Source organism: Brienomyrus brachyistius, chromosome 2, assembly GCF_023856365.1.
Source record: "Brienomyrus brachyistius isolate T26 chromosome 2, BBRACH_0.4, whole genome shotgun sequence".
Classification (NCBI taxonomy): Eukaryota; Metazoa; Chordata; class Actinopteri; order Osteoglossiformes; family Mormyridae; genus Brienomyrus; species Brienomyrus brachyistius.
In genome coordinates this window covers 37,687,692-37,699,456 of record NC_064534.1, presented here as the reverse complement: position 1 = coordinate 37,699,456, position 11,765 = coordinate 37,687,692, and the positions used below count along the sequence as shown (strand labels likewise).

The 11,765-nt window shown below is 44.4% G+C and overlaps 1 protein-coding gene, 10 non-coding genes and 1 pseudogene across 11 annotated transcripts in view; all 12 read right to left on the bottom strand.

Annotated features, from left to right (window-relative positions):
• The window catches only part of LOC125712214 (uncharacterized), a 433,528-nt gene that overhangs the window by 169,954 nt on the left and 251,809 nt on the right, over window positions 1–11,765 (bottom strand). The window lies entirely within an intron of this gene.
• Window positions 212–330, bottom strand: LOC125735474 (5S ribosomal RNA). Its single transcript, XR_007394770.1, has one exon. It is a non-coding gene; the product is annotated as a 5S ribosomal RNA (ribosomal RNA).
• On the bottom strand, window positions 659–777 carry LOC125734373 (5S ribosomal RNA). The gene has a single exon (XR_007393688.1). It is a non-coding gene; the product is annotated as a 5S ribosomal RNA (ribosomal RNA).
• Window positions 1,857–1,975, bottom strand: LOC125733942 (5S ribosomal RNA). Its single transcript, XR_007393273.1, has one exon. It is a non-coding gene; the product is annotated as a 5S ribosomal RNA (ribosomal RNA).
• LOC125731117 (5S ribosomal RNA) lies at window positions 3,056–3,174 on the bottom strand. Its single transcript, XR_007391404.1, has one exon. It is a non-coding gene; the product is annotated as a 5S ribosomal RNA (ribosomal RNA).
• On the bottom strand, window positions 4,250–4,368 carry LOC125733099 (5S ribosomal RNA). The gene has a single exon (XR_007392456.1). It is a non-coding gene; the product is annotated as a 5S ribosomal RNA (ribosomal RNA).
• On the bottom strand, window positions 5,445–5,563 carry LOC125734550 (5S ribosomal RNA). Its single transcript, XR_007393858.1, has one exon. It is a non-coding gene; the product is annotated as a 5S ribosomal RNA (ribosomal RNA).
• On the bottom strand, window positions 6,636–6,754 carry LOC125728587 (5S ribosomal RNA). Its single transcript, XR_007389188.1, has one exon. It is a non-coding gene; the product is annotated as a 5S ribosomal RNA (ribosomal RNA).
• On the bottom strand, window positions 7,827–7,945 carry LOC125736890 (5S ribosomal RNA). The gene has a single exon (XR_007396158.1). It is a non-coding gene; the product is annotated as a 5S ribosomal RNA (ribosomal RNA).
• On the bottom strand, window positions 9,018–9,136 carry LOC125736888 (5S ribosomal RNA). Its single transcript, XR_007396156.1, has one exon. It is a non-coding gene; the product is annotated as a 5S ribosomal RNA (ribosomal RNA).
• LOC125731321 (5S ribosomal RNA) lies at window positions 10,209–10,327 on the bottom strand (annotated as a pseudogene).
• LOC125728855 (5S ribosomal RNA) lies at window positions 11,405–11,523 on the bottom strand. Its single transcript, XR_007389425.1, has one exon. It is a non-coding gene; the product is annotated as a 5S ribosomal RNA (ribosomal RNA).

Sequence of the window (11,765 nt, the reverse complement as noted above, 5' to 3'; positions counted from 1 at the left end):
AACTGTGTGTAAAAAGCTGTCTCTTTATCATTAACAATAAGTTGTAAAACGTGAATGGGGAGTGACAGTCTTCAAGTTTGTGAGAAGATCGCGCCTTTATGAATGAGAGAAAAAAATATATATATATATAAAATAGTAAAATGGAAGGGGAGTGATAGATTTAAATTAATCGTGAAGTGGAGCGCCCCCCGTTTAAAGTAAAAGTGAGAAAAGCTTACAGCACCTGGTATTCCCAGGTGGTCTCCCATCCAAGTACTAACCAGACCCTAACCTGCTTAGCTTCCGAGATCAGACGAGATCGGACGTGTTCAGGGTGGTATGGCCGTAAGCGAGAGATGCTACCAAAAACAGCCCTTTTGCATTACACGCCTCTATACATGCCAGTTAGTCCCATTGGATCCTACTCCTGGTTTTTTTTTTTTTTATCTGACTCACACTTCTTTGTGAGAAGATCGCGCCCTGGTGGAATAAAGGCACGAACAGCTTACAGCACCTAGAATTACCAGGAAGTATTTAGAGTAAAACTGTGTGTAAAAGCTGCCTTTATGAATGAGAGAAAAATATATATATATATATAAAATAGTAAAATGGAAGGGGAGTGATAGATTTAAATTAATCGTGAAGTATAGCGCCCCCTGTATAAAGTAAAAGTGAGAAAAGCTCACAGCACCTGGTATTCCCAGGAGGTCTCCCATCCAAGTACTAACCAGACCCTACCCTGCTTGGCTTCCGAGATCGGATGAGATCGGGCGTGTTAAGGGTGGTATGGCCATAAGCGAGAGACGCGACCAAAAACAGCCCTTTTGCATTACACGTGTCTATACATGCCAGTTAGTCCCATTGGATCCTACTCCTGGTTTTTTTTTTTTTTTTATCTGACTCACACTGCAGCACCACCATCCAATCGGCAGCGCCGGACCCACACCAAACATTCACCAAACTACTCAGCCGGCAGCCTACCACAATTATTCCATTCTTTCCGCATCCGCACACTTCCTTATTTTTAACTCCTTTTCACTACCGCACAGGTTAATCGACGCACGTCCCCCGCCGGCAAACATTACTCCTTTGCCTACTGCATGCAGGCTTCTCTTAACGACCCTCTGTTATCAACTCCGCTAACAGCCACAAAATCTCCGCCGCACGAAGCCCACTGGTAGCTGCTGAATCACATGCTTCCCCAAAACGTCGCGCTGTCAGAACACTGGGAGCTACACACACCAACAAGTCCATACTGCAGGCTGCAACCAGAACAATTTTCTACATTCAAACATCGACGGCCTCTTCTCTCTAAAAATTCACCAGACCGCTTCTACCACCAGCAAAGAAGTTTCCATCCCTAATTCCTCTGTGATTCCCACTAACCTAAACATTAAGCTGGCATTGAAGGGTGTGAATTACCCCGGCCAACCTGTTCTTTTAAATACAGCTTTTAGCAAGTTTTGAAAGGAGAAGAGCAGAACTTGCTATGCCAATAATATCGAGTCTTCTGTGGCGAAGTGGTTTTTGCATAGAAAACAAAGTGGTCAGTTGAAGAGGAATAATATCAGTACTTTGTTTAAAACTGTGTGTAAAAAGCTGTCTCTTTATCATTAACAATAAGTTGTAAAACGTGAATGGGGAGTGACAGTCTTCAAGTTTGTGAGAAGATCGCGCCCTGGTGGAATAAAGGCACGAACAGCTTACAGCACCTAGAATTACCAGGAAGTATTTAGAGTAAAACGGTTTCTAAAAGCTGCCTTTATGAATGAGAGAAAAAAAAATATATATATATAAAATAGTAAAATGGAAGGGGAGTGATAGATTTAAATTAATCGTGAAGTGGAGCGCCCCCTGTATAAAGTAAAAGTGAGAAATGCTTACAGCACCTGGTATTCCCAGGTGGTCTCCCATCCAAGTACTAACCAGAACCTACCCTGCTTAGCTTCCGAGATCAGACGAGATCGGGCGTGTTCAGGGTGGTATGGCCGTAAGCGAAAGATGCTACCAAAAACAGCCCTTTTGCATTACACGCGTCTATACATGCCAGTTAGTCCCATTGGATCCTACTCCTGGTTTTTTTTTTTTTTTTTATCTGACTCACACTGCAGCACCACCATCCAATCGGCAGCGCCGGACACACACCAAACATTCACCAAACTACTCAGCCGGCAGCCTACCACAATTATTCCATTCTTTCCGCATCCGCACACTTCCTTCTTTTTAACTCCTTTTCACTACCGCACAGGTTAATCGCCGCACGTCCCCCGCCGGCAAACATTACTCCTTTGCCTACTGCATGCAGGCTTCTCTTAACGACCCTCTGTTATCAACTCCGCTAACAGCCACAAAATCTCCGCCGCACGAAGCCCACTGGTAGCTGCTGAATCACATGCTTCCCCAAAACTTCGCGCTGTCAGAACACTGGGAGCTACACACACCAACAAGTTCATACTGCAGGCTGCAGCCAGAACAATTTTCTACATTCAAACATCGACGGCCTCTTCTCTCTAAAAATTCACCAGACCGCTTCTACCACCAGCAAAGAAGTTTCCATCCCTAATTCCTGTGTGATTCCCACTAACCTAAACATTAAGCTGGCATTGAAGGGTGTGAATTACCCCGGCCAATCTGTTCTTTTAAATACAGCTTTTAGCAAGTTTTGAAAGGAGAAGAGCAGAACTTGCTATGCCAATAATATCGAGTCTTCTGTGGCGAAGTGGTTTTTGCATAGAAAACAAAGCGGTCAGTTGAAGAGGAATAATATCAGTACTTTGTTTAAAACTGTGTGTAAAAAGCTGTCTCTTTATCATTAACAATAAGTTGTAAAACGTGAATGGGGAGTGACAGTCTTCAAGTTTGTGAGAAGATCGCGCCCTGGTGGAATAAAGGCACGAACAGCTTACAGCACCTAGAATTACCAGGAAGTATTTAGAGTAAAACGGTTTCTAAAAGCTGCCTTTATGAATGAGAGAAAAAAAAATATATATATATAAAATAGTAAAATGGAAGGGGAGTGATAGATTTAAATTAATCGTGAAGTGGAGCGCCCCCCGTTTAAAGTAAAAGTGAGAAAAGCTTACAGCACCTGGTATTCCCAGGCGGTCTCCCATCCAAGTACTAACCAGACCCTACCCTGCTTAGCTTCCGAGATCAGACGAGATCGGGCGTGTTCAGGGTGGTATGGCCGTAAGCGAGAGATGCTGCCAAAAACAGCCCTTTTGCATTACACGCCTCTATACATGCCAGTTAGTCCCATTGGATCCTACTCCTGGTTTTTTTTTTTTTTATCTGACTCACACTGCAGCCCCACCATCCAATCGGCAGCGCCGGACACACACCAAACATTCACCAAACTACTCAGCCGGCAGCCTACCACAATTATTCCATTCTTTCCGCATCCGCACACTTCCTTCTTTTTAACTCCTTTTCACTACCGCACAGGTTAATCGCCGCACGTCCTCCGTCGGCAAACATTACTCCTTTGCCTACTGCATGCAGGCTTCTCTTAACGACCCTCTGTTATCAACTCCGCTAACAGCCACAAAATCTCCGCCGCACGAAGCCCACTGGTAGCTGCTGAATCACATGCTTCCCCAAAACGTCGCGCTGTCAGAACACTGGGAGCTACACACACCAACAAGTCCATACTGCAGGCTGCAGCCAGAACAATTTTCTACATTCAAACATCGACGGCCTCTTCTCTCTAAAAATTCACCAGACCGCTTCTACCACCAGCAAAGAAGTTTCCATCCCTAATTCCTCTGTGATTCCCACTAACCTAAACATTAAGCTGGCATTGAAGGGTGTGAATTACCCCGGCCAATCTGTTCTTTTAAATACAGCTTTTAGCAAGTTTTGAAAGGAGAAGAGCAGAACTTGCTATGCCAATAATATCGAGTCTTCTGTGGCGAAGTGGTTTTTGCATAGAAAACAAAGCGGTCAGTTGAAGAGGAATAATATCAGTACTTTGTTTAAAACTTTGTGTAAAAAGCTGTCTCTTTATCATTAACAATAAGTTGTAAAACGTGAATGGGGAGTGACAGTCTTCAAGTTTGTGAGAAGATCGCGCCCTGGTGGAATAAAGGCACGAACAGCTTACAGCACCTAGAATTACCAGGAAGTATTTAGAGTAAAACGGTGTGTAAAAGCTGCCTTTATGAATGAGAGAAAAATATATATATATATAAAATAGTAAAATGGAAGGGGAGTGATAGATTTAAATTAATCGTGAAGTGGAGCGCCCCCTGTATAAAGTAAAAGTGAGAAAAGCTTACAGCACCTGGTATTCCCAGGTGGTCTCCCATCCAAGTACTAACCAGACCCTACCCTGCTTGGCTTCCGAGATCGGATGAGATCGGGCGTGTTAAGGGTGGTATGGCCGTAAGCGAGAGATGCTACCAAAAACAGCCCTTTTGCATTACACGCCTCTATACATGCCAGTTAGTCCCATTGGATCCTACTCCTGGTTTTTTTTTTTTTTATCTGACTCACACTGCAGCCCCACCATCCAATCGGCAGCGCCGGACCCACACCAAACATTCACCAAACTACTCAGCCGGCAGCCTACCACAATTATTCCATTCTTTCCGCATCCGCACACTTCCTTCTTTTTAACTCCTTTTCACTACCGCACAGGTTAATCGCCGCATGTCCCCCGCCGGCAAACATTACTCCTTTGCCTACTGCATGCAGGCTTCTCTTAACGACCCTGTTATCAACTCCGCTAACAGCCACAAAATCTCCGCCGCACGAAGCCCACTGGTAGCTGCTGAATCACATGCTTCCCCAAAACGTCGCGCTGTCAGAACACTGGGAGCTACACACACCAACAAGTCCATACTGCAGGCTGCAGCCAGAACAATTTTCTACATTCAAACATCGACGGCCTCTTCTCTCTAAAAATTCACCAGACCGCTTCTACCACCAGCAAAGAAGTTTCCATCCCTAATTCCTCTGTGATTCCCACTAACCTAAACATTAAGCTGGCATTGAAGGGTGTGAATTACCCCGGCCAACCTGTTCTTTTAAATACAGCTTTTAGCAAGTTTTGAAAGGAGAAGAGCAGAACTTGCTATGCCAATAATATCGAGTCTTCTGTGGCGAAGTGGTTTTTGCATAGAAAACAAAGCGGTCAGTTGAAGAGGAATAATATCAGTACTTTGTTTAAAACTGTGTGTAAAAAGCTGTCTCTTTATCATTAACAATAAGTTGTAAAACGTGAATGGGGAGTGACAGTCTTCAAGTTTGTGAGAAGATCGCGCCCTGGTGGAATAAAGGCACGAACAGCTTACAGCACCTAGAATTACCAGGAAGTATTTAGAGTAAAACGGTTTCTAAAAGCTGCCTTTATGAATGAGAGAAAAAAAAAAAATATATATATAAAATAGTAAAATGGAAGGGGAGTGATAGATTTAAATTAATCGTGAAGTGGAGCGCCCCCTGTATAAAGTAAAAGTGAGAAAAGCTTACAGCACCTGGTATTCCCAGGTGGTCTCCCATCCAAGTACTAACCAGAACCTACCCTGCTTAGCTTCCGAGATCAGACGAGATCGGGCATGTTCAGGGTGGTATGGCCGTAAGCGAAAGATGCTACCAAAAACAGCCCTTTTGCATTACACGCGTCTATACATGCCAGTTAGTCTCATTGGATCCTACTCCCGTTTTTTTTTTTTTTTTATCTGACTCACACTGCAGCACCACCATCCAATCGGCAGCGCCGCACCCACACCAAACATTCACCAAACTACTCAGCCGGCAGCCTACCACAATTATTCCATTCTTTCCGCATCCGCACACTTCCTTCTCTTTAAGTCCTTTTCACTACCGAACAGGTTAATCGCCGCACGTCCCCCGCCGGCAAACATTACTCATTTGCCTACCGCATGCAGGCTTCTCTTAAAGACCCTCTGTTATCAACTCCGCTAACAGCCACAAAATCTCCGCCGCACGAAGCCCACTGGTTGCTGTTGAATCACATGCTTCCCCAAAATGTCACGCTGTCAGAACACTGGGAGCTACACACGCCAACAAGTCCATACCGCTGGCTGCAGCCAGAACAATTTTCTACATTCAAACATCGACGGCGTCTTCTCTCTAAAAATTCACCAGACCGCTTCTACCACCAGCAAAGAAGTTTCCATCCCTAATTCCTCTGTGATTCCCACTAACCTAAACATTAAGCTGGCATTGAAGGGTGTGAATTACCCCGGCCAATCTGTTCTTTTAAATACAGCTTTTAGCAAGTTTTGAAAGGAGAAGAGCAGAACTTGCTATGCCAATAATATCGAGTCTTCTGTGGCGAAGTGGTTTTTGCATAGAAAACAAAGCGGTCAGTTGAAGAGGAATAATATCAGTACTTTGTTTAAAACTGTGTGTAAAAAGCTGTCTCTTTATCATTAACAATAAGTTGTAAAACGTGAATGTGGAGTGACAGTCTTCAAGTTTGTCAGAAGATCGCGCCCTGGTGGAATAAAGGCACGAACAGCTTACAGCACCTAGAATTACCAGGCAGTATTTAGAGTAAAACGTGTGTAAAAGCTGCCTTCATGAATGAGAGAAAAAAGAAATATATAAAATAGTAAAATGGAAGGGGAGTGATAGATTTAAATTAATCGTGAGGTGGAGTGCCCCCTGTATAAAGTAAAAGTGAGAAAAGCTTACAGCACGTGGTACTCCCAGGCAGTCTCCCATCCAAGTACTAACCAGACCCTACCCCGCTTAGCTTCCGAGATCAGACGAGATCGGGCGTGTTCAGGGTGGTATGGCCATAAGCGAGAACCGCGAACAAAAACAGCCCTTTTGCATTACACGCCTCTATACATGCCAGTTAGTCCCATTGGATCCTACTCCCGTTTTTTTTTTTTTTTTATCTGACTCACACTGCAGCACCACCATCCAATCGGCAGCGCCGCACCCACACCAAACATTCACCAAACTACTCAGCCGGCTGCCTACCACAATTATTCCATTCTTTCCGCATCCGCACACTTCCTTCTTTTTAACTCCTTTTCACTACCGCACAGGTTAATCGCCGCACATCCCCCGCCGGCAAACATTACTCCTTTGCCTACTGCATGCAGGCTTCTCTTAACGACCCTCTGTTATCAACTCCGCTAACAGCCACAAAATCTCCGCCGCACGAAGCCCACTGGTAGCTGCTGAATCACATGCTTCCCCAAAACGTCACGCTGTCAGAACACTGGGAGCTACACACACCAACAAGTCCATACTGCAGGCTGCAGCCAGAACAATTTTCTACATTCAAACATCGACGGCCTCTTCTCTCTAAAAATTCACCAGACCGCTTCTACCACCAGCAAAGAAGTTTCCATCCCTAATTCCTCTGTGATTCCCACTAACCTAAACATTAAGCTGGCATTGAAGGGTGTGAATTACCCCGGCCAATCTGTTCTTTTAAATACAGCTTTTAGCAAGTTTTGAAAGGAGAAGAGCAGAACTTGCTATGCCAATAATATCGAGTCTTCTGTGGCGAAGTGGTTTTTGCATAGAAAACAAAGCGGTCAGTTGAAGAGGAATAATATCAGTACTTTGTTTAAAACTGTGTGTAAAAAGCTGTTTCTTTATCATTAACAATAAGTTGTAAAACGTGAATGGGGAGTGACAGTCTTCAAGTTTGTGAGAAGATCGTGCCCTGGTGGAATAAAGGCACGAACAGCTTACAGCACCTAGAATTACCAGGCAGTATTTAGAGTAAAACGTGTGTAAAAGCTGCCTTTATGAATGAGAGAAAAAAGAAATATATAAAATAGTAAAATGGAAGGGGAGTGATAGATTTAAATTAATCGTGAGGTGGAGTGCCCCCTGTATAAAGTAAAAGTGAGAAAAGCTTACAGCACGTGGTATTCCCAGGCAGTCTCCCATCCAAGTACTAACCAGACCCTACCCCGCTTAGCTTCCGAGATCAGACGAGATCGGGCGTGTTCAGGGTGGTATGGCCATAAGCGAGAACCGCGAACAAAAACAGCCCTTTTGCATTACACGCCTCTATACATGCCAGTTAGTCCCATTGGATCCTACTCCCGTTTTTTTTTTTTTTTTATCTGACTCACACTGCAGCACCACCATCCAATCGGCAGCGCCGCACCCACACCAAACATTCACCAAACTACTCAGCCGGCAGCCTACCACAATTATTCCATTCTTTCCGCATCCGCACACTTCCTTCTCTTTAAGTCCTTTTCACTACCGAACAGGTTAATCGCCGCACGTCCCCGGCCGGCAAACATTACTCATTTGCCTACCGCATGCAGGCTTCTCTTAAAGACCCTCTGTTATCAACTCCGCTAACAGCCACAAAATCTCCGCCGCACGAAGCCCACTGGTTGCTGTTGAATCACATGCTTCCCCAAAATGTCACGCTGTCAGAACACTGGGAGCTACACACGCCAACAAGTCCATACCGCAGGCTGCAGCCAGAACAATTTTCTACATTCAAACATCGACGGCGTCTTCTCTCTAAAAATTCACCAGACCGCTTCTACCACCAGCAAAGAAGTTTCCATCCCTAATTCCTCTGTGATTCCCACTAACCTAAACATTAAGCTGGCATTGAAGGGTGTGAATTACCCCGGCCAATCTGTTCTTTTAAATACAGCTTTTAGCAAGTTTTGAAAGGAGAAGAGCAGAACTTGCTATGCCAATAATATCGAGTCTTCTGTGGCGAAGTGGTTTTTGCATAGAAAACAAAGCGGTCAGTTGAAGAGGAATAATATCAGTACTTTGTTTAAAACTGTGTGTAAAAAGCTGTCTCTTTATCATTAACAATAAGTTGTAAAACGTGAATGTGGAGTGACAGTCTTCAAGTTTGTCAGAAGATCGCGCCCTGGTGGAATAAAGGCACGAACAGCTTACAGCACCTAGAATTACCAGGCAGTATTTAGAGTAAAACGTGTGTAAAAGCTGCCTTTATGAATGAGAGAAAAAAGAAATATATAAAATAGTAAAATGGAAGGGGAGTGATAGATTTAAATTAATCGTGAGGTGGAGTGCCCCCTGTATAAAGTAAAAGTGAGAAAAGCTTACAGCACGTGGTATTCCCAGGCAGTCTCCCATCCAAGTACTAACCAGACCCTACCCCGCTTAGCTTCCGAGATCAGACGAGATCGGGCGTGTTCAGGGTGGTATGGCCATAAGCGAGAACCGTGAACAAAAACAGCCCTTTTGCATTACACGCCTCTATACATGCCAGTTAGTCCCATTGGATCCTACTCCCGTTTTTTTTTTTTTTTTATCTGACTCACACTGCAGCACCACCATCCAATCGGCAGCGCCGCACCCACACCAAACATTCACCAAACTACTCAGCCGGCTGCCTACCACAATTATTCCATTCTTTCCGCATCCGCACACTTCCTTCTCTTTAAGTCCTTTTCACTACCGAACAGGTTAATCGCCGCACGTCCCCCGCCGGCAAACATTACTCATTTGCCTACCGCATGCAGGCTTCTCTTAAAGACCCTCTGTTATCAACTCCGCTAACAGCCACAAAATCTCCGCCGCACGAAGCCCACTGGTTGCTGTTGAATCACATGCTTCCCCAAAATGTCACGCTGTCAGAACACTGGGAGCTACACACGCCAACAAGTCCATACCGCAGGCTGCAGCCAGAACAATTTTCTACATTCAAACATCGACGGCGTCTTCTCTCTAAAAATTCACCAGACCGCTTCTACCACCAGCAAAGAAGTTTCCATCCCTAATTCCTCTGTGATTCCCACTAACCTAAACATTAAGCTGGCATTGAAGGGTGTGAATTACCCCGGCCAATCTGTTCTTTTAAATACAGCTTTTACCAAGTTTTGAAAGGAGAAGAGCAGAACTTGCTATGCCAATAATATCGAGTCTTCTGTGGCGAAGTGGTTTTTGCATAGAAAACAAAGCGGTCAGTTGAAGAGGAATAATATCAGTACTTTGTTTAAAACTGTGTGTAAAAAGCTGTCTCTTTATCATTAACAATAAGTTGTAAAACGTGAATGTGGAGTGACAGTCTTCAAGTTTGTCAGAAGATCGCGCCCTGGTGGAATAAAGGCACGAACAGCTTACAGCACCTAGAATTACCAGGCAGTATTTAGAGTAAAACGTGTGTAAAAGCTTCCTTCATGAATGAGAGAAAAAAGAAATATATAAAATAGTAAAATGGAAGGGGAGTGATAGATTTAAATTAATCGTGAGGTGGAGTGCCCCCTGTATAAAGTAAAAGTGAGAAAAGCTTACAGCACGTGGTATTCCCAGGCAGTCTCCCATCCAAGTACTAACCAGACCCTACCCCACTTAGCTTCCGAGATCAGACGAGATCGGGCGTGTTCAGGGTGATATGGCCATAAGCGAGAGCAGCGAACAAAAACAGCCCTTTTGCATTACACGCCTCTATACATGCCAGTTAGTCCCATTGGATCCTACTCCTGTTTTTTTTTTTTTTTATCTGACTCACACTGCAGCACCACCATCCAATCGGCAGCGCCGCACCCACACCAAACATTCACCAAACTACTCAGCCGGCAGCCTACCACAATTATTCCATTCTTTCCGCATCCGCACACTTCCTTCTTTTTAACTCCTTTTCACTACCGCACAGGTTAATCGCCGCACGTCCTCCGTCGGCAAACATTACTCCTTTGCCTACTGCATGCAGGCTTCTCTTAACGACCCTCTGTTATCAACTCCGCTAACAGCCACAAAATCTCCGCCGCACGAAGCCCACTGGTAGCTGCTGAATCACATGCTTCCCCAAAACGTCGCGCTGTCAGAACACTGGGAGCTACACACACCAACAAGTCCATACTGCAGGCTGCAGCCAGAACAATTTTCTACATTCAAACATCGACGGCCTCTTCTCTCTAAAAATTCACCAGACCGCTTCTACCACCAGCAAAGAAGTTTCCATCCCTAATTCCTCTGTGATTCCCACTAACCTAAACATTAAGCTGGCATTGAAGGGTGTGAATTACCCCGGCCAATCTGTTCTTTTAAATACAGCTTTTAGCAAGTTTTGAAAGGAGAAGAGCAGAACTTGCTATGCCAATAATATCGAGTCTTCTGTGGCGAAGTGGTTTTTGCATAGAAAACAAAGCGGTCAGTTGAAGAGGAATAATATCAGTACTTTGTTTAAAACTTTGTGTAAAAAGCTGTCTCTTTATCATTAACAATAAGTTGTAAAACGTGAATGGGGAGTGACAGTCTTCAAGTTTGTGAGAAGATCGCGCCCTGGTGGAATAAAGGCACGAACAGCTTACAGCACCTAGAATTACCAGGAAGTATTTAGAGTAAAACGGTGTGTAAAAGCTGCCTTTATGAATGAGAGAAATATATATATATATATATAAAATAGTAAAATGGAAGGGGAGTGATAGATTTAAATTAATCGTGAAGTGGAGCGCCCCCTGTATAAAGTAAAAGTGAGAAAAGCTCACAGCACCTGGTATTCCCAGGTGGTCTCCCATCCAAGTACTAACCACACGCTACCCTGCTTAGCTTCCGAGATCAGACGAGATCGGGCGTGTTCAGGGTGGTATGGCCGTAAGCGAGAGACGCGACCAAAAACAGCCCTTTTGCATTACACGCCTCTATACATGCCAGTTGGTCCCATTGGATCCTACTAATGTTCTTTTTTTTTTTTTTATCTGACTCACACTGCAGCCCCACCATCCAATCGGCAGCGCCGGACCCACACCAAACATTCACCAAACTACTCAGCCGGCAGCATACCACAATTATTCCATTCTTTCCGCATCCGCACACTTCCTTCTTTTTAACTCCTTTTCACT